Consider the following 20,375-nt stretch of genomic DNA (forward strand, 5'->3'; position numbering starts at 1 on the left):
TGCACGGTTTGAGGCGTTATCAGCCCACTGGCGGTGGTCAATGTGGCAGGCACCAAGAGATTTCTTTAGGCAGTCCTTGTACCTTTTCTTTGGTGCACCTCTGTCATGGTGGCCAGTGGAGAGCTCGCCATATAACACGATCTTGGGAAGGCGATGGTCCTCCATTCTGGAGACGTGACCCATCCAGCGCAGCTGGATCTTCAGCAGCGTGGACTCGATGCTGTCGACCTCTGCCATCTCGAGTACTTCGACGTTAGGGGTGTAAGCGCTCCAATGGATGTTGAGGATGGAGCGGAGACAACGCTGGTGGAAGCGTTCTAGGAGCCGCAGGTGATGCCGGTAGAGGACCCATGATTCGGAGCCGAACAGGAGTGTGGGTATGACAACGGCTCTGTATACGCTTATCTTTGTGAGGTTTTTCAGTTGGTTGTTTTTCCAGACTCTTTTGTGTAGTCTTCCAAAGGCGCTATTTGCCTTGGCGAGTCTGTTGTCTATCTCATTGTCGATCCTTGCAGCTGATGAAATGGTGCAGCCGAGATAGGTAAACTGGTTGACCGTTTTGAGTTCTGTGTGCCCGATGGAGATGTGGGGGGGCTGGTAGTCATGGTGGGGAGCTGGCTGATGGAGGACCTCAGTTTTCTTCAGGCTGACTTCCAGGCCAAACATTTTGGCAGTTTCCGCAAAGCAGGACGTCAAGCGCTGAAGAGCTGGCTCTGAATGGGCAACTAAAGCGGCATCATCTGCAAAGAGTAGTTCACGGACAAGTTTCTCTTGTGTCTTGGTGTGAGCTTGCAGGCGCCTCAGATTGAAGAGACTGCCATCCGTGCGGTACCGGATGTAACAGCGTCTTCATTGTTGGGGTCTTTCATGGCTTGGTTCAGCATCATGCTGAAGAAGATTGAAAAGAGGGTTGGTGCGAGAACACAGCCTTGCTTCACGCCATTGTTAATGGAGAAGGGTTCAGAGAGCTCATTGCTGTATCTGACCCGACCTTGTTGGTTTTCGTGCAGTTGGATAATCATGTTGCTCTCCATTGCAGGCAAAATCTTCGCTAGGATTCTACTAAATAGAATAATACCTAGTGTCGCCGAGAATATTCTCCCAGAATCACAGTGCGGCTTTCGCGCAAACAGAGGAACCACTGACATGGTCTTTGCCCTCAGACAGCTCCAAGAAAAGTGCAGAGAACAAAACAAAGGACTCTACATCACCTTTGTTGACCTCACCAAAGCCTTCGACACCGTGAGCAGGAAAGGGCTTTGGCAAATACTAGAGCGCATCGGATGTCCCCCAAAGTTCCTCAACCATCTTAAATAATCCCTGACTAACCACAGAGTGCATATAGCATAAGATACCATAGGTGCTCTGTGGTTAGTAAGGTGGCATGGGAGTGGCGAAAAAAAGTAGAGAATAACTGAGTTAGGAGAAGGAATGAGATTTAGAGGGATCTGAGGAAGGCCTTTTGCACCCTGGATTGTGCTGAGTACCCAGAATACACTACTAGAGAGAGTGGTGGAAGCATTGAAGAGATGTCAGGGCAAGTCTTTGAATGACTGAGACATCGAAGGCTATGGGCCAAGTGCTGAAAGATTAGATTAATACAGATGGGTGCCCCCAAGTCAGTGTCAATGTGATGGGCCAAGTAGCTTGTTTCTATGCTCTGTGACTATGGAAATTGCAAATCAGTGTCTTGCCCACTGTCACTCTCCCCAACCCCGTAGTTTACACTGCCAAGCCTACATTTTGCTTTAAATATATTTTAAAATAAAAGTAACGTATTTTACTGATACCATTTTAATTACAATGTAACAGTAATTGTCCCTACATAGTCAGCTATTGATTATCCTTGCATTCACCAATTGTTCCTCGATCTGCATGGATTTCATTCTGCATCGACTGCTGCACTATTTATCATGGCACTGCTGTCAGCACAAGGAACAAAACACACAAACATAGCGAGTTGACCTGAAGATCTTCACAGTACATTAGATAAGGTAATATATGCCCTGCAAAGATTCGATGACTATAATTTTGTTTTAGATAATAGTTATGAGCGGGTTGATCTTTAGCTTTGTGGTTTAGTGTGTCATCTAAAAGCTTTGTGATGTCAAGAGTGTGGCACTGAGGAACATTAGTAAAATTGAACGGGGTGGGGGGGAGTAGAAGAAACCCTCCAATACTTAGAATGAGATGAATGGTTATGGTCATTGTGGACCAATTGCCCAAGCCTCAAGATATTGCCGCAGGAGTTCTTGACTGCAACAGTATCATACATCTTAGGGTCTTAGGATTCATCAAAGATATTTAGTCTATTAGGGCTGATTGCTGATGCAATCCTTTGTCCAGTTACTCAGACACTGGGCTACTCCAATATTTAAGTTGACTTCTGGTTGCCCCGTTGCAGGGAAAATGTAGAGACTTTAGAAAGGGTACAGAGGAAAATTATCTGGTTGCTGCCTAGATTACAGATTATGGGATATAAGGAGAGACTTGGGTTATTTTCTCTGGAGTGTCAGAGGCTGCAGGTGGGACTTGATAGGTTTATATGATTATGAGAGGCGTATATGTTTTTTAGATAGAATTTGCGTGATTTTACCAACGTCTCAGCATTGGTCGATCACACATGAGCGACCAAAACTCGAAATCTCCATTTCCTTATGCGAGTTTAGACAGCATACCGGAGTGCGGTAATTAAAGAGGTGGGACTTGCAACGCATGCCATCGATACATTAGCCTGTTTTTCACAGAATGCCTGCAGTTAACTTTAGACTACAGGTGTTCTGGGAAATTTACTAGGGGTCTAGGGGGTAAAATATCAGAATGGGAATGGCACCCTCATTCTTGTTCCGATCTTTTTACACAGCAGCATTACGGGAAAATGACAATAATTTCCCGAAACTCAGCGGCTGTGTAAAAAACATAATAGATAGGAGAGACAGTCAGAATCTTTCTCTCAGGGTAAAAATGTCAAAAACTAGAGAGCATCATTCAAGGTGAGGGAATGGGGGTGGGTGTGGATTTAAAGGAGTTGTGTGGGGCAAGGTTTTTTACACAGAAAATGGTAGATGCCCAGAACACGTTGCCAGGGTTAATGGTGGAAGCAGATACAAAGGTAGCACTCAAAAGCATTTTAGATAAACACAAGATTATGCAGGTATGGGAGAGAGATGGATCACATGCAGGCAGAAGAGGTTTAGTTTAATTTGGCATCAGGCTCGGCAGAGACATGCCCTTTTCCTGTCCTGCACTGTTCTATGGTCTATTCCAAGGGTGAAAAGGCTTTGTTGTGAGAAAAGGCAGATAGATTAGGCCTAATTACTCTTTAAAGTTTTTCATTTAAATTTAAAATGAAATTTTAAATTTAAACATACAGCATGGTAACAGGCCTTTTTGGCCCACGAGCCTGTGCCACCCCATTACACCCAAATGACCTTGAATCACGTTACATTTTGAAGGGTGGGAGGAAACCCGAGCACCAGGAGGTAACTCGCGTAGACATGGGGAGAATGTACAAACTTCTTACAAACAGCGTCAGATTTGGGTCGCTGGTGCTGTAAAAGAGTTGCGCTAACGGCTATGTTAACCATGCGAATGGAAGGTTATCTTATTGGAGTCTTATTCAGTTAGAGGCTGGCAGGATGTTTCCCTGCTAGGTAAATGAAAAGTTGAGGAACTTTGGGGGGCATCCGAGGCGCTCTAGTATTTGCCAAAGCCCTTTCCTACTCACGGTGTCGAAGGCTTTGGTGAGGTCAACAAAGGTGATGTAGAGTCCTTTGTTTTGTTCTCTGCACTTTTCTTGGAGCTGTCTGAGGGCAAAGACCATGCTCACACCAAAACACAAGAGCAACTTGTCCGTGAACTACTCTTTGCAGACGATGCCGCTTTAGTTGCCCATTCAGAGCCAGTCCTTCAGCGCTTGACATCCTGTTTTGCGGAAACTGCCAAAATGTTTGGCCTGGAAGTCAGCCTGAAGAAAACTGAGGTCCTCCATCAGCCAGCTCCCCACCATGACTACCAGCCCCCCCACATCTCCATCGGGCACACAAAACTCAAAACGGTCAACCAGTTTACCTATCTTGGCTGCACCATTTTATCGGATGCAAGGATCGACAACGAGATAGACAACAGACTCGCCAAGGCAAATAGCGCCTTTGGAAGACTACACAAAAGAGTCTGGAAAAACAACCAACTGAAAAACCTCACAAAGATTAGTGTATACAGAGCCGTTGTCATACCCACACTCCTGTTCGGTTCCGAATCATGGGTCCTCTACCGGCATCACCTACGGCTCCTAGAACGCTTCCACCAGCGTTGTCTCCGCTCCATCCTCAACATTCATTGCAGCGACTTCATCACCTGAATCGAAGTACTCGAGATGGCAGAGGCCGACAGCATCGAATCCACACTGCTGAAGATCCAACTGTGCTGGGTGGGTCACGTCTCCAGAATGGAGGACCATCGCCTTCCCAAGATCATGTTATGTGGCGAGCTCTCCACTGGCCACCGAGACAGAGGTGCACCAAAGAAGAGGTACAAGGACTGCCTAAAGAAATCTCTTGGTGCCTGCCACATTGACCACTGCCAGTGGGCTGATATCGCCTCAAACTGTGCATCTTTCCGCCTCACAGTTCGGCGGGCAGCAACCTCCTTTGAAGAAGACCGCAGAGCCCACCTCAGTGACAAAAGACAAAGGAGGAAAAACCCAACACCCAACCCCAACCCACCAATTTTCCCTTGCAACCGCTGCAACCATGTCTGCCTGTCCCACATTGGACTTGTCAGCCACAAACGAGCCTGCAGCTGACGTGGACATTACCCCTCTATAAATCTTCGTCCGCGAAGCCAAGCCAAAGAAAAGAAAGAAATGTAAAGTGATCAAGTAGAATCTCATTTAAGATTGAGGTGAGGAGGAAATTCTTCACTTTAGGATATTTGCAATTGAAACACCAAAATTCTAAGTCTGTGCTTATATTTAAGGTTATGATAAATCTTTGGGCAACTGAGAAAATCAATTGTTATTTAGATCAGGCAGGAAAGTGGAAATAAAGGCCAAGATGCAACAGCCATGATCATAATAAATGGTGGGACAAAAACCTTCTTGTTACTTTCTCCTGTGACATGGAGTATCTGATAGGCAAAATTCATGGTGGCAGGAAACATACAGTATACAGCATATAATAATCACACAACAATCATCTTCAATAAGAAAGAGTACAGATTATCTGCCCTTGGCTGCATCCCAGGGCATTAACAAATTAGGGGGCCAGAACATGAAATGCTAAGGATCAGTGTTTAATACAATCATTCCCCAGAGGATACTGGAGAAGTCGTCCTCGCTGGGACTCAACACCCCTCTTTGTAACTCAATTCTAGTCCTCCTAACCGAAAGACCACAGTCTGTCCAGGTCGCGAGCAAAACGTTGAGCACCGTCATGCTGAGCATTGGAGCACCTCAGGACTGTGTGCTCAGCCCACTTCTGTTCACACTACTGACCCATGACTGCATCACCGGATCCTGCTCCAACACAACAGTAGTCGGCTTCATCAGTAACAACGAGGAGTTGTACGACAGAGAAGAGATGGAACATGTGATGTGAAATGGTATGAGAATAACAACCTGAGTCTCAATGTGGACAAGATGAAGGAGATGATCCAGGACTTTAGGAGGATGAGGAATGACCACCCTCCACTACACATCAACACCTCTGTAATAGAGAGAGTGAAGAGCACCAAGGTCCTTCGAATTCACTTAACTAGTGGCCAATCATGGACACACCACATCTTCTCACTTGTCTGAAAGGCACAACAGCAACTGTACTTCCAGAGAAGATTGAAGTGGACAAGGTTACTGGCCACCATAACTGACCTCTATAGAGTGTGTCCAGGTCAGCTGCATCATAGCGTGGTTCCGTTGCTGCAGAGAAATGGATTGGAGGTCAATACACAGGACGAAAAGAGTGGCAGAGAGGATCATTGGCGTCTCCATCCACCTCCACCCATCAATGTGATCTACCGGGATCGCTGTCTGAGGAGGGCACACCATATCATTGAGGACATTTTCCACCCTGTATACAGCATCTTTCAGCTACTCTTCTATGGAAAGAGGTACAAGAGTATTAGAGCCAGCACCGCCAGGCTCAGGAACAGCTCCTTCCCATGGGCAGTGAGAATGCTGAATGACCAAAGGAACTGCTCACACTGACTGTCCAAGACTCTCATATTCATGAAACAATATTTATTTGTATTGATGAATACTTGTCCTGCATTGTTTGTCTGAATGTGTGCTATATCACATTCTGTTTCATCAGGTTGTTCTTGTGCAATCAGATAACAGTATCATGGCTACCAGAGTGGGACAGATCCTGGGCAACCTGTGACAAGTGGATCATGACTCAGCTCCCTAGGACATCAAAATCATCTACTCAATAAATGTCAGGAGTTTGATTGAATACTGTGCATGTTGTTAGTGCTGGGTTGAGGCACTTTTCTGATTTGGCATGGAGGTATTTATCATTTTTTACCCCCTTAGGTATGGAGGAAAGCTTTCATTATTCTTCCGGAGCACTGTGAACTAGGTCCTATCACAGAAACAGTTTGCTTTCAGTAATTTTAGGTTCTATTTTTCACTCCTGTTTCATTTGAATGGCAAGGTTTGTGTTCCTATTCGAACTGGGTTTCATGTGGAATTCTCACATAAAGCAGACAGGTGAGAGATTCATTAAACTCAGCAAGTTTGGAGGCTGTAGCTTAAAAAAAAGTTTCCTTGGGATTTGCAGAGGAAATGGAGAGCTGACATTTTTGGTCTCGACCTGAAACATCAACTCCACATTTCCCTCCATATATGTTTCTTGACCCGTTGAGCTCCTCCAGCAACTCGATTGTTTTACTCTAGATTTCAGGACCTCTAGTCTCTGTGTCTCAAGATGGGAATTTATTTGGAGGTGAAAAAGCAAAATATAATCTTTTACATTAAACAGCTGCATCTTACACAATATAAAAATTATGACATGCGACAATTAAAAGACTGACGAGTCTGTTGAGAAGTACTTCAATTGTAATACTACCTGAAACAACTTTGCACTGATTGTTTATCACTGCACCAGAAATCTTCTGTTCAATTCCATTCTTTAAGATCTCTCACAGCCTTCTATTACATTTTAAGTATTTCAAATACAAAGGGAATGGATTTTTAAATACTTAAAGAACAGTCCATTTTTAAGCAAACTAGCATTTCAAAAAGAATCTGTCAGCACTAAGTCCATAGAATTTCAACCTATTGTTTTCTTTGTCAAATCATCTCATCATCTGCTTTCAAGCCAAGAATCAGCCTTTAAATCAACCAACATACCCTACTGTGGCATTTATTGCTGATGTACTGTCTTCTGAGGAAGTCCATAGAAAGTAAAGGTGGGGGTTGTGGGGGAACTCAAAATGAGAGCACTGACACCATTCAACTTTCTCCATCTCTTCTTAATGATTTAATAGTTCATCCTAATGATAACCACAGATCATTACACAGAGATTCAAACAACCTGATGTTATTTATAGCCCAAAGGACAATGTTGTATGTGGGAAGACTGCCTGATGTAGTTTGGACCACAATGTAAAAGCTAAATTTGCATCACTGTCTATTCACATTTTTCTAACGAACAGAGCAAAAATGATTCTATGCTCTCTCAACTCACTTACATTGCAGGACACGTGGAATTGCAACTCTGTAATGCCGTTCTTACTCTAACAATTAAGAAACACTACTGACTGACAAATTCAAGGTCCAGTTTTAGCAGCAGGTGTGGATTGGGCATATCTCATGTTAACAGATTTTTGTGACCATCAAGTATGGGGTTTTTGTTTCCTGGGGGAGATTATTGTACTGGTTGGGTTTGATTTGTCTGTTGAGATATAGTGCAGTGTACTTGCATGGATCAAGGAGCTGTAGGATCTAGGTACATTCCTTCAGTTCTCATATATTTCCTCATGGGATAAAAGAGTCTATTCAGCCCATCAATTCTATTGAGATTTAGAATAATCCTAATCCTTCATTTATTTCCCTGTTGATGCACCATTAATAACTTCAAAGACAAGAAGTTGTAGAGAAACTGATCGGCTTTTATTCACTAAAGAATGATGTCCATTCATGCTGGTCGACTGCCCTGGACTGAGGAGGGGGCTGCGGCACAGTTGCCTTTATTCAGGAGTCAGTGGGAGGAACCCAATTTGTAAATATTCAGTTAGTGCAAGAAAAGGGTGATATTGCAAAATTGCAGATAGATTTTTTTTTGGTGGTCTAGGAGTAATTTATCATTAGGGTTAAGGTGGTATGGTGAGATTAAAGAGCATGTAGCTGTTCGGGATCAAATAAGGTCTTGAACCAAATGATGGTGGTCGTCAGGCTTCTGTACCTTCTGCCCAAAGGTAGCAGCAAGAAGAGGTTGTGAACAGGGTTATGGGGGTCCATTATGATGTTGTCTGCCTTCTTACGGTAGCGTTTCACATGTCTTCAACAGATGGGAGGCTGTTCAACAGATCAGTTTGTTTGAAAGTCATTGATTGCTCTCAGGCCCTCTACAGTGTTTTTTTTTAACAGACCTCCAATACTAACTTCGTTGTTAATCCATCAATGTCTATTTACAGTCCATGGTGGCAAGGGTAAATAACAGAATTATTGAGAGGGAACTGGCGGCTATTTTACAATCAGCCCCATTTTTTATTTCCACTGTTTGGTTGATCAAATGGGGAGAATACAAATGAGTGCAAATATGGGATCAAAGGTGAACTGGATAATTGGATTTAAAATTGGTTTAGAGGAAGGAGTCGGACGGTAGTAGTGAAGAGTTGCTTTCCTGACTGGAGACCTGAGACTAGTGGGGATTGGTGCTGGGTCTACTGCTGTTTGTTATCTCGATTAACGATCTGAATAGCAAAGCATCAAATACAATCAGTAATTTTGCAGAGGAAACCAAAATTAGTGGTGTAGTGGAAATCTAAGTTTACAACTAGATTTAGATCCATGGGAAAGGTAGGTCAAGGAATAGCAAATGAATCAGAATCAAAATTTATTGTCATGAACGTGCCATGTTTGTTGTGTTTCAGTGGCACCCCAGTGCAAACATTTATATAAACCACCTTACAAAATAAATAAAAATAGTGCAAGAAAACATCAAGGTAAGGCAGTGTCTGTGTTTCATTGTTCACTGAGGAATCTGATGGCGGAGGGGAGGAAGCTGTCCTTGTGCTGCTGAGTGCTTGTCTTCAGGTTCCTGCACAGTAAAGAGGGCATGACCTGGGTGGTGGGGATCCTTGAGAATAGAGGAATTTAACTCTGACCAGTGTGAGGCGGTAAGACTTTCATAGTAAAAGGAGAGTATGGTAGGACAGAGAGACCTGGGGTACAGGTGCACAGATCCATGAAAGTAGTAACTTGGGTGGACAAGGTGGGTGAAGGTGGCACTTGGGAGGTTCAACTTCATTGATCAGGGTACTGAGTACCAAAGTTAGGACAGCATGATACGAATGGAAAAGTCATTGGTGAGACCACGCGGAATATTGTATGCAGCTTTCGTTGGCCCAGCTGTAGGAGGGAATACGAATAGGCTAGAAGAGATGACGTGGAGATTCAGCAAGGATACCTTCCGGGACTGAAGAGTTTGAGTTATAGGTAAAGGTTGGATAGGCTGGGTTTTTACTTCCTAGATCATAGAAAGCTGAGGGTAACCTTGAGGAGATTTTGTTGTGGATTTTGTTGAGCGTTTCATCATGGATTTGTGAAATTCATTGCCACATACAGCTGTGGAGGCCCAATCATTGGGCGAGTTTAAAGAGGAGATTGACAGGCATCTAATTAATCAAGGTATCAAAGGATAAGTGGAAAGGGGAGGAAATTGGAATGAGAAGTGAGAACAGTTTAGGTCAGGGTGGATTTGCAAAGCTTATGGCATTTATAAAATCATGAGTAAAGTGATTACTCCCAGTATATTTACCAGGTAGAGAGAGGCATGAGTTTAAGGTAATAGTGGAAAGATTTAAGAGGGACCTGAGGGGCAACCTTTTCACTCAGAGGCTAGTCTGCGCCTGGAACAAATGACAAGAGGAATCTGTAGAGGTGGGTTCAATTACAATGTTCAAAATGCATTTGCACATGTACATGGATAAGAAGGGCTTAGAAGGTTATGGGCTAATTGCAGGAAAAATGGATCTGCACCAGAATGCCAACTCGGCTGGCACGAATATGTTGGGCCGAAGCTCCTGTTCTGTGCTGTATGAATCTACGACTCTGTGCACGAGCCAAGAATTTAGCAGGTCCCTTTGATAAAATGCTAAAAGTTAGCAGGAGAGATTGCAGATACCAGAATCATAACTCAATCTGCTGGAGGAACTCAGTGCATCAAGTAACATCAGTCGGAGTAAACGAATGGTCAATTGAATTTTAATGAAGGGTTCTGACTCAAAATGTTGACCATTCTTTTTCTCTCAGTGAAGTTGCTTGACCCTGCTGATTTCCTCGACAGATATTTTTTTTTGTACTAAAAGTTAGCATGCAGGTATATCACGTGATTAGGAAGAGAATTGGCATATTGCCCTTAATTGCTAAGTGGCTGGAGTTTAGAAAGAGAATACTGATAACAGCTTTCATTCTCTACTTAAAAAGGATATAGAAGCATTGGAGGCCATTCGGAAGAGATTCATGAGACTAATTCTTGGGATGAGGTTGATGAACTTTTACAAATGGCTTAAAAAGTTAAATTTGTACTCTTTAGAGATGATAAGAATGAGGGGTGATTGCATTTAAGGATATCCAATTTAAAGAAGTTATAACAGAGGAGATGTTAAGATGCTTCCACAAGTGGGAGAATCTTAAACAAGGGATGCAGTTGCAAGGTATGGAGGTGATCATTGGAATAAAAGAGCTGAATATTTAATAAAAGAGCTGAATATTATTTCTCTTTCTCTTTGGCTTGGCTTCGCGGACGAAGATTTATGGAGGGGGTAAAAAGTCCACGTCAGCTGCAGGCTCGTTTGTGGCTGACCAGTCCGATGCGGGACAGGCAGACACGATTGCAGCGGTTGCAAGGGAAAATTGGTTGGTTGGGGTTGGGTGTTGGGTTTTTCCTCCTTTGCCTTTTGTCAGTGAGGTGGGCTCTGCGGTCTTCTTCAAAGGAGGCTGCTGCCCGCCAAACTGTGAGGCGCCAAGATGCACGGTTTGAGGCGTTATCAGCCCACTGGCGGTGGTCAATGTGGCAGGCACCAAGAGATTTCTTTAGGCAGTCCTTGTACCTTTTCTTTGGTGCACCTCTGTCACGGTGGCCAGTGGAGAGCTCGCCATATAATACGATCTTGGGAAGGCGATGGTCCTCCATTCTGGAGACGTGACCCATCCAGCGCAGCTGGATCTTCAGCAGCGTGGACTCGATGCTGTCGACCTCTGCCATCTCGAGTACCTCGACGTTAGGGGTGTGAGCGCTCCAATGGATGTTGAGGATGGAGCGGAGACAACGCTGGTGGAAGCGTTCTAGGAGCCGTAGGTGGTGCCGGTAGAGGACCCATGATTCGGAGCCGAACAGGAGTGTGGGTATGACAACGGCTCTGTATACGCTTATCTTTGTGAGGTTTTTCAGTTGGTTGTTTTTCCAGACTCTTTTGTGTAGTCTTCCAAAGGCGCTATTTGCCTTGGTGAGTCTGTTGTCTATCTCATTGTCGATCCTTGCATCTGATGAAATGGTGCAGCCGAGATAGGTAAACTGGTTGACCGTTTTGAGTTTTGTGTGCCCGATGGAGATGTGGGGGGGCTGGTAGTCATGGTGGGGAGCTGGCTGATGGAGGACCTCAGTTTTCTTCAGGCTGACTTCCAGGCCAAACATTTTGGCAGTTTCCGCAAAGCAGGACGTCAAGCGCTGAAGAGCTGGCTCTGAATGGGCAACTAAAGCGGCATCATCTGCAAAGAGTAGTTCACGGACAAGTTTCTCTTGTGTCTTGGTGTGAGCTTGCAGGCGCCTCAGATTGAAGAGACTGCCATCCGTGCGGTACCGGATGTAAACAGCGTCTTCATTGTTGGGGTCTTTCATGGCTTGGTTCAGCATCATGCTGAAGAAGATTGAAAAGAGGGTTGGTGCGAGAACACAGCCTTGCTTCACGCCATTTGTTAATGGAGAAGGGTCAGATACAGCAATGAGCTCTCTGAATATTATTTAAAGGGTGAAAAACTACAGCATGCTGTTGTGCAGAGGGACTTGGGAGTGCTTGTGTATGAATCGCAAAAAGTTAGGTTGCAGGTGCAGCAGGTTATTAAGAAGGCAAATGGAATGTTGGCCTTCATCGCTAGAGGAATTGAATTCAGGAGTAGGGAGGTAATGTTGCAACTGGTTAAGGTACTGGTGAGACCGCACCTGGAGTACTGTGTCCAGTTCTGGTCTCCATATTTGAGGAAGGATATACTGGCTTTGGAGACGGTCCAGAGGAGGTTTACTAGGTTGATCCCTGGGATGAAGGGGTTGACTTATGATGAAAGATTAAATCGTCTAGGATTGTATTCGCTCGAGTTCAGAAGAATGGGAGGAGATCTTATAGAAACATGTAGGATTATGAAGGGTATGGATAGGATAGATGGAGGAAGGTTTTTTGAGCTGGCCCGGGAAACTAAAATGAGAGGACACAGTCTCAAGATTCGGGGGAGTAGATTTAGGACAGAGATGAGGAAAAATAGTTTTTCCCAGAGAGTAGTGAATGTTTGGAATTCTCTAACCAGGGAAGTGGTTGAGACTGCCTCATTGAACATATTTAAAATTTGGTTAGATAAATTTTTACATGATAGAGGAATTAGGGGATATGGGGAGAAGGCAGGTAGGTGGAGTTAGGTCATAAATTAGATCAGCCATGATCGTATTGAATGGCGGAGCAGATTCGATGGGCCAATTTTGGCCTACTCCTGTTCCTACTTCCTATGTTCCTATGTTCCTAAATTGAAATGGGTAGGAATTTATTCTCACAGAGGGTGGTTTTTCTTTGAAATTCTCTAGTTTTTAAAAATTTTTAGAGATATGGCTCAGTGACAGGCCCTTCAGGCCCACTAGCCTGTGCCACCCAAATACACCAATTATCCTACAAACCCCGCATGATTTTTGGAGGGTGGGAGGAAACCAGAGCACCCAGATGAAACCCATGCATACGTGGGGAGAACGTACAACTTCCTTACAGACAGTGCCGGATTCTAACCTGTAATCGTGTTGCGTTAACTGCTACACTAACTGTGTTGCCCTTATCTTGGAGGATTGTGAAAAATTGAATGATGGAGGTATTTATGGGGGAGGTAGATACATTTTTGGAAGATGAGGGAATTAATTGTAGGCTATATGTAACTGGCGCAAAAAGGAACTTGAGGCTTAGGGCTCATCGGTCATTGGTATATTGAATGGCGGGGCAGGTTCCAAAGGCCAGGTGGTCTTCTTCTGATCCGATTTCCTTGTGCTCTTGTGTTTAAAACTGAGGATTGGTTTTACAAGAAGAGTCTGATTTTCAGATTTTCCTCCCCGTGGAATCCAATGATGGAGATTAAATCTGAAATCCATCAGATTAGAGTCCAGACTGTCAATGAGAAGAGGTAGATCTGGCACTAGCCCAAATTTTCATAATGAAACTTAGCCCTGAAATGACACAGCTTTCCTACCTCCCAGTGGTAGTTCATTAGAGAGCACTGGAACTCTCAGAGAAATGGTGTCAAAGGCAGGCCGGATGGTGTTTCATTGTGGGTTTCCTATATTATCTAACATTTTACACTATATTCTTCCATTATTATAGTAGATGCACTTAGAAGATATTTGCTTGATTGTGATATGTGTTGAGATTTTTTTTATTGATGGGAGCCCCACTGATATCATGGCATTTCATGATGGGAGATTAAAAGAATCTCAGCAGAATGTTATAAGAAATAAAAAACTTTATTGAGTACTTTTTAAAAATTTTACTGCCAAAATGATATTGGCTTTGATTTTCATATGCGTTGCTGGAACAAATGAGGTCAGGAGCTTGATATAAAAACAGGAGTGGTTCGCCATGACATTATCACATTTTATAAAGTTTGTTGTGAATTATTTAAGTGAAAACTCAAATTAAATGGAACTATTTTCCCCTTGAGTGCGTCTCTATTTCCCTGGTGCGTGATCTTGAGAACAAGTGTCTTTTTTTCTGAGCTATAATTTCCTTTTCATTAGAATTACTCATAACATTTAGAGTGTTTTGAAATATACTGGTCGAGATAGAGTTTCATCGTTGGCAGCGATTCACTACTTAGCCACTGCCATCTCTTTCCAATGCATCATGGTCACCCTATTCTAGTACTTGTCTTGTTATTGAGCAGTAGCAACTTCACAATGAGCTGAACTGAGGGGGCCAGTTACATTGCATTGTGTCGAAGCAGAGTTTTCACTAAATTTAAATTTAGACATACAGGCCCTTCCAGCACATGAACCCATGCCCCCCAAATACACCAATTAACCCTCATCCCCATATGTTAACTTCAACCTTAATTAGAATAATATTTCACTAATCTCTTTGGTTATGTTTCTTTATTTGATCATATTTAAGAATTTTTTACTGCATTATTTATGATGTGTTTTAATTCCCTTTACAAACATTTTTTTCTCTTTATTATTTTAACTGTTCTTTGTTGATGCATTTAGACATTTAGAAACAGTGGAAAATCCTTTGTTAAGTGAAGGCCCTCACTCCTGAGGGCCTGAGTTTTGTCTCCATGGGCCTGGTTGCCATTCACAGCCCAATCTGCCTTGGATTTGGGTCTGGGGCATCACCCATCCTATGACTGGGTTGCAGGGTGATGGGTGAGACCCATCAGCCAACTGCGGCTGATGAAGAATTGAGGGAGGAACTCAGCAGGTCAGACAGCATCCACGAGTAGAAATGGTCAGTCAACATCTTGGGTCTGGTCTCTTCATTAAGAGAAGAGGAAAGTGGGTGATATTATCTATAGAAAGGGAAAAAGAAGCCGGGGAGGTGCTAAAGGTGATAGGAGAGGGAGAAACCATTTCGAAAGGTGTAGAAAAGAAGAGGGAATTTTTTTGAGGTGCAAGTAAATAAGAGATAAATACAGTGGAATCCGATGGGGTGGGAGTTCCCTAAAGTTAGAAAAATCAGTGTTCATACTATTGGGTTTAAAGCTGTCCAGGAGGAATATGATTCCTCAAGTTTACATTTGGCCACATCTTGAAAAATAATGAGACCAAGAATAGACATGTCGTTAAGGAAATGTTGCGGGAAGGGGGTGGGTCTTCAAATAGATGGCTGAAAAAAGCTCAAGTTAAGACCCACAAACAGAGTGGAGGAGGCTGCACCAGCTACAGCAAAATGCATGTTGGACAATGTGCATATTAAACTTGGCCTCACCTGGAAGGAGGTGAGGACGGAGATGTTGGGATAAATTCCACACTTACTGTAGTTACAGCAGGAAGTGCCTAAGAGGATGGAAAGGTTAGTGGGGAGGGGAGAACTGATTTTGGAGTCTTGGAGCACCTATCCCCTATGATAAACACCTACATTCTGTTTGTAGGTATGTTTGTGGCTTCCTGTAGCCAACCATTTTAAGTCCCCCAATCATTCCTACAACAAATATGTCTTTTCTGGCCTTATCCATTGTCAGGGTGAGGCCATACATAAATATAAATTTGAGAAACAACACATCACATTCCTTCTGGACAGCCTTAAACTGAATGGTACGAACATGGATTTTTCTAATTTTAGGTAACCCTCCATCTCCAACAGATTCCATTAATTCCCTCTCTACCTACTGCTGTAGAAAAAGTCCCCTTCTCTTTTCAACATTTCTTCCCCCCTCCCCGTTTCTAATGGCTTATGCCTCTACCTGTCTCTCCACCTTCTGTCCTATCACCTCTGGGCCCTTCCCCCACTTTCCTTGTCCTTTGATATACATGATGTCATCCCTTTCCCTCCAGTCTTGGGAAAGGGTCCTGACCCAAACCATTGGCTGGCTATTTCTCCCCATGGATGCTGAGTTCGTCTGTTTGCTCAAGGTTCCAGAATCTGCAGCTTTTGTGTTTTCTTTTCCCGATAACTGCAGCTGTAAGTGTGGGCAGTATGTCAGACTAAGCACCCTCCAGCTCATTATTTCTACTGTTGGAAACTTTTCAAATCTTTAAGTGTAAATTTCTCTGCAAGGAATACTCAATCTGTTTACAGCTAGAAATGCCTCAATTATATTATATACATTTTGATGTTATGTTGTTAATGTGTCATTATCCAACAATCAATAGAAAATAAACCCAATGTTTTCAAACTCTAGAATCTGCCACAAGACATTCCGATCTCAGCTCTCTGACCACAGCACAGTTGGCCTAGCGGTTAGCACAACAGCATTACAGTGTCTTCCATTGGGACTAGGGTTCAAATCCCGTGCTGTCTGTAAGGAGTTTGTACGTTCTCCCCATGGGTTTTCGCCGGGGGCTCTGGTTTCCTCCCATCATTTGAAATGTGCCAGGGGTGTAGGTTAATTGCGTGTAATTGGGCAACACGGGCTCTTGGGCTGAAATGACCTGTTGCCATGCTGTATGTCTAAAAATTTTAAATCCTCCGATCTCACTAAAACTCGTTAGATCCTAGCCATATCTGTGTCAAGGAAGACAAATGGCAGATAACTGATGTAGAGTTTTAGGTTTGATGGATATTTGAGTTGTTCTCAATTTTTCCTTTGAATTGTATTGAATTGAATTCTTTATTGTCACACATGTAAAACCTTGTTTGCATGTTTTCCAGGTCAAAGTGCAAACAACAGTGAAATCGTTCAGGGCATTATATTTTACCATTGAAGAACCTGGTAAAGGCAGGAAAGAAATTGTCCTTGAATGTTCTGTTTTGAAGCTCGTACATTCTGCCCGCTGGTCCGGGGGTGGGAGGGTGGGAGAAACAGTGTACCATATTGGGAAAAGTCTTTTAATATATTGGCAGCTTTCCTGCGACATTGAAAGGTATTGACAGAGTTGATGGAGAGATGGTTGGTTTGTTTGATGGTCTGAACTGCATTTCTGTGGCAGTCTTGGACAAGAGCAGTTCCCGTACCAAGCTGTGATGCATCTGGACAGAATATTTTCTCTGCTGCATCCATAACAATTCCTAAGAGACATTGGGGACAAGTCAAATTTCTTTAGGCTTCTGAGAGAGTTGTTGATGTGCCGCATTGGCCCTGGCGACAACATGTTTGGATCAGGACAGGTTAACTCTGAGAATATAATGAATGTAGAAGTGATCCATGGAAGAATGGACCTTTATGTCTTTATGTGACAACAAACACTGTACATCTTAATATTTACATCACAGAGTTTACCTTCCCACCACTACTGATAAAACAACTGCAATGAAACTAAATGCAAACCAAAAAATAAATAATGAGAATCAGATACAACCTTTCTGTGGTATGGATTTTTTCTAATTGCTGAGCAAGGCAAAATTTTAATCAAACGTGTGATTTTTTTGTGTGTTAGTGTTTCTAGTAAGACTGCAAATGTGTTCTTCTGAACAACTCTGGTGGAAATACAGGAGGAAATCTGCCTTCCTCTGTTTATGATGTTATGGAAAAATCATCCTGGGATTTAGTCTGGGAATTTGGCAATTTACATTAAAAAATGTTTACACGTTTGCAAACTGTATATAAAAAATACACTCTATTTCATACCATCATCTGATTCTTGAATCGTCAGGTAAAGCTAATCCTCCAATCCTGCCATACTAACTGCTTTAGGAGATATTTAGCTGTTGAAGATGCAAATGGTTGAAATGAATCAAGGTTGGGACATTTCCCAAGCATTTATCAATGGCATTTGTTTCAAGATTCAAGATTTCTTAATTGTTATGTAATAGAAACAGATGTAATAAAGCAAAAGAGAGTCCCCCCCAGAGTGTCTTTTGTTTTACAGCATGTTGAAGATTCTCCAGCAAATAGACCAGGTAAAAGACTATGAACAGCACCATTGGATATGTCTTGGATTGTATAAAGTTAATGGTACACAACAGATCTAACAATAGGCGAAAAGTAAAAAGCAAGATAAATACTTTATGTTCAGGCCGTGCTTTGCAGTGCTGCATCAATTTTTATCATTCCTTTTTATCCAGAGATTTTTTTTCCCCCCTTTTAAAATGAATTGAATTGATTTCTTATTAATTGGTAAGGATTAGGGGTGTTCAAACTTTAACAAGTTAATGAATATAAATCTAAACAGATTTACTTAAATTGTAATCAATCGATCTAAAGTGCAATGAAATTGGAGCAAGTTTCAGAGTTCTTTTACTCTGTCCTAATTACCAGTACTTTTGTCTCAGCATTCATCAAACCTCTAAAGCTCCTTAATCTATGTTACTTTAAAGGTGTCATTCAGACTTTGCTGTTAATGGGATGTCCCTTGCCCACAATTTGTGAAAAGAAGTGGATTATATTCTCAGATTAATACTGTGCTACTTGAAGTCTTTCAAAAACTGAATAATTGCTGGGTTGGGAATGATTGTAAGATTAACATCTGTATTTGATTATTTTGCTACTGTCTCTAAATGCAATGTGTGATTGAAAGGTCTTTGGAATTAGTCCTGATTTATCTTTGGTTAAAACACATGCAAGAGTAGAAACTACCCAGTCAATGGACTTCGTGGTCGCTCTGAGCCAAATGAAGACATGTTGTTTCATGCAACCTAAATTCTTACCCTTTCAGAAATGGTGTTAATTGGCGTGCTACCCTTAATGCTAAAACAACACATCTTCCTAATCGGAACAGTCAGGCCTGTTGGCTGGGGGTGGGGGGAAGCCTTTGTGTTAATGCCAGCTTGCGAGAAGGATACTGGGGAAATCACGCTGCTGCCATTGCACCAAGAGCCTCATTGAAAGGCTGCTCTGTTGGCTGGCTCTTTGAGTGGATGCTCAAATCGTTCCTTCAGCATGTATTTTCCTGACTATCTTTGATCTGATTTTGCGTTATTGAAACAATCTGTGTGACACAATAGTAGCATTATGCTGGCATTCACACCGTCACACACATTCGCTGCAAGAACTTTCTCGACCGCACCAATGAAATGCCCCTTTAAAAAAATATCAAAACCATCTTAAGAAAAATATATATACCTTATAGGGATTACGAGTTTTGAAAAACATTACCGTAAAAGGCTTACATTGTACAATGAAATTTTTATGATTTTCTGCTGCTTGTTTGCACTGTTCTTCTATTAACATTTATCGTAGCCAAATGTCTGACTGCCTGTGGAGTATAGATTAAGGAAAGTTATACTAATGTGCTTAGCACACTGCATTACTGTGGTGATTCATGGTGCCTCTGTGGATAGGCACAAAAGAATGTGTTTCCAATAACAAACTCTTTACCTTACTGTTTCCCGAGACTGACAGTCTTTATTTTCCCCCTTTTTCTTGATTCTTTTCTTTTGAAACTCCCCAAATCCTCTTCATCTTGTCACATTCCGGGCCAGTCAGATGTCTTGCAATAAGGTTTATTGCAAATGATGGATGTAATGGCCATGCTTTTCTGAGGTCAGAGGTGAATGATGTGGAGAAATAAAAAGATGGATTTTGATGTTAAAAATCTGACCCATTTATCACTTGAGGAATTTGACACAACACCCCCTCCCCCCCCCCCCCCCCCCACACGCACAAAACTCTGTCTTCGTTTCCCCTCCAATCACGTATCTTAAAAAAGATGAGTGGTGTTTTCATTGCCGCACCCCAGTGGATTTTAAATACCATGTTGATAACGACTTTTTCTAAAATCACCCGTTGTTAATACACACTCACAAATTAAAGTTTGGAGAGGAAATCAATGTTCTTCTTTCCCCAAGTATTCTGTGTAGTAAAGGCAATCACTGGCCTTCAAAGATGTTGAATCTGCAATATTAGCTTATTTCTGCAATCTCTAAGTTTGAAATTTGTTGGGGACCTGGGGGTCAGGCAGAGGTATACTGAATGTCAAATCTTATCCATTTACTAACAGTGAGGATAAATGGGTTTAATAGCTTGGCATATATTATTCTAACCACATCCAAGACAAGTATAGTGATCCTATGTCATACTATAAATTATAATTTTGAACTCATTCAAAGACAGGATCACAGTTTTAAAGATCTGCATTATAATATTTCACCTTAGAGCCAATGCAAATCAGTAGCCACTGTTATTGTTGGCAAGGATGTCCCTCGATTTGTATATTGTTTTTTTCTGATGTGTCTCAGGTCTTTCTCCTGCCCTTTTATTGAATGAAGGGAGAACAGACCACTGATTATGTCATAATTTTTGGCAATCCATTACAAGGCAAGGCAGCTGTGGAGGTAAAAAAAATGATGCTTTGTTTTCAGGTTAGATTCTG

At 42.4% G+C, this 20,375-nt stretch overlaps 1 long non-coding RNA gene across 1 annotated transcript in view; it reads left to right on the plus strand.

Moving 5' to 3' along the window:
* Window positions 1-16,901, plus strand: part of LOC138743067 (uncharacterized) — a 44,583-nt gene extending 27,682 nt beyond the window's left edge. The window contains exon 4 of the long non-coding RNA XR_011344636.1: window positions 16,777-16,901. This is a non-coding gene — a long non-coding RNA (uncharacterized lncRNA). The remainder of the gene's footprint in view (window positions 1-16,776) is intronic.
* Window positions 16,902-20,375: the final 3,474 nt, after the last annotated feature.

The sequence above is a fragment of the Narcine bancroftii genome, chromosome 9, assembly GCF_036971445.1.
Source record: "Narcine bancroftii isolate sNarBan1 chromosome 9, sNarBan1.hap1, whole genome shotgun sequence".
Classification (NCBI taxonomy): Eukaryota; Metazoa; Chordata; class Chondrichthyes; order Torpediniformes; family Narcinidae; genus Narcine; species Narcine bancroftii.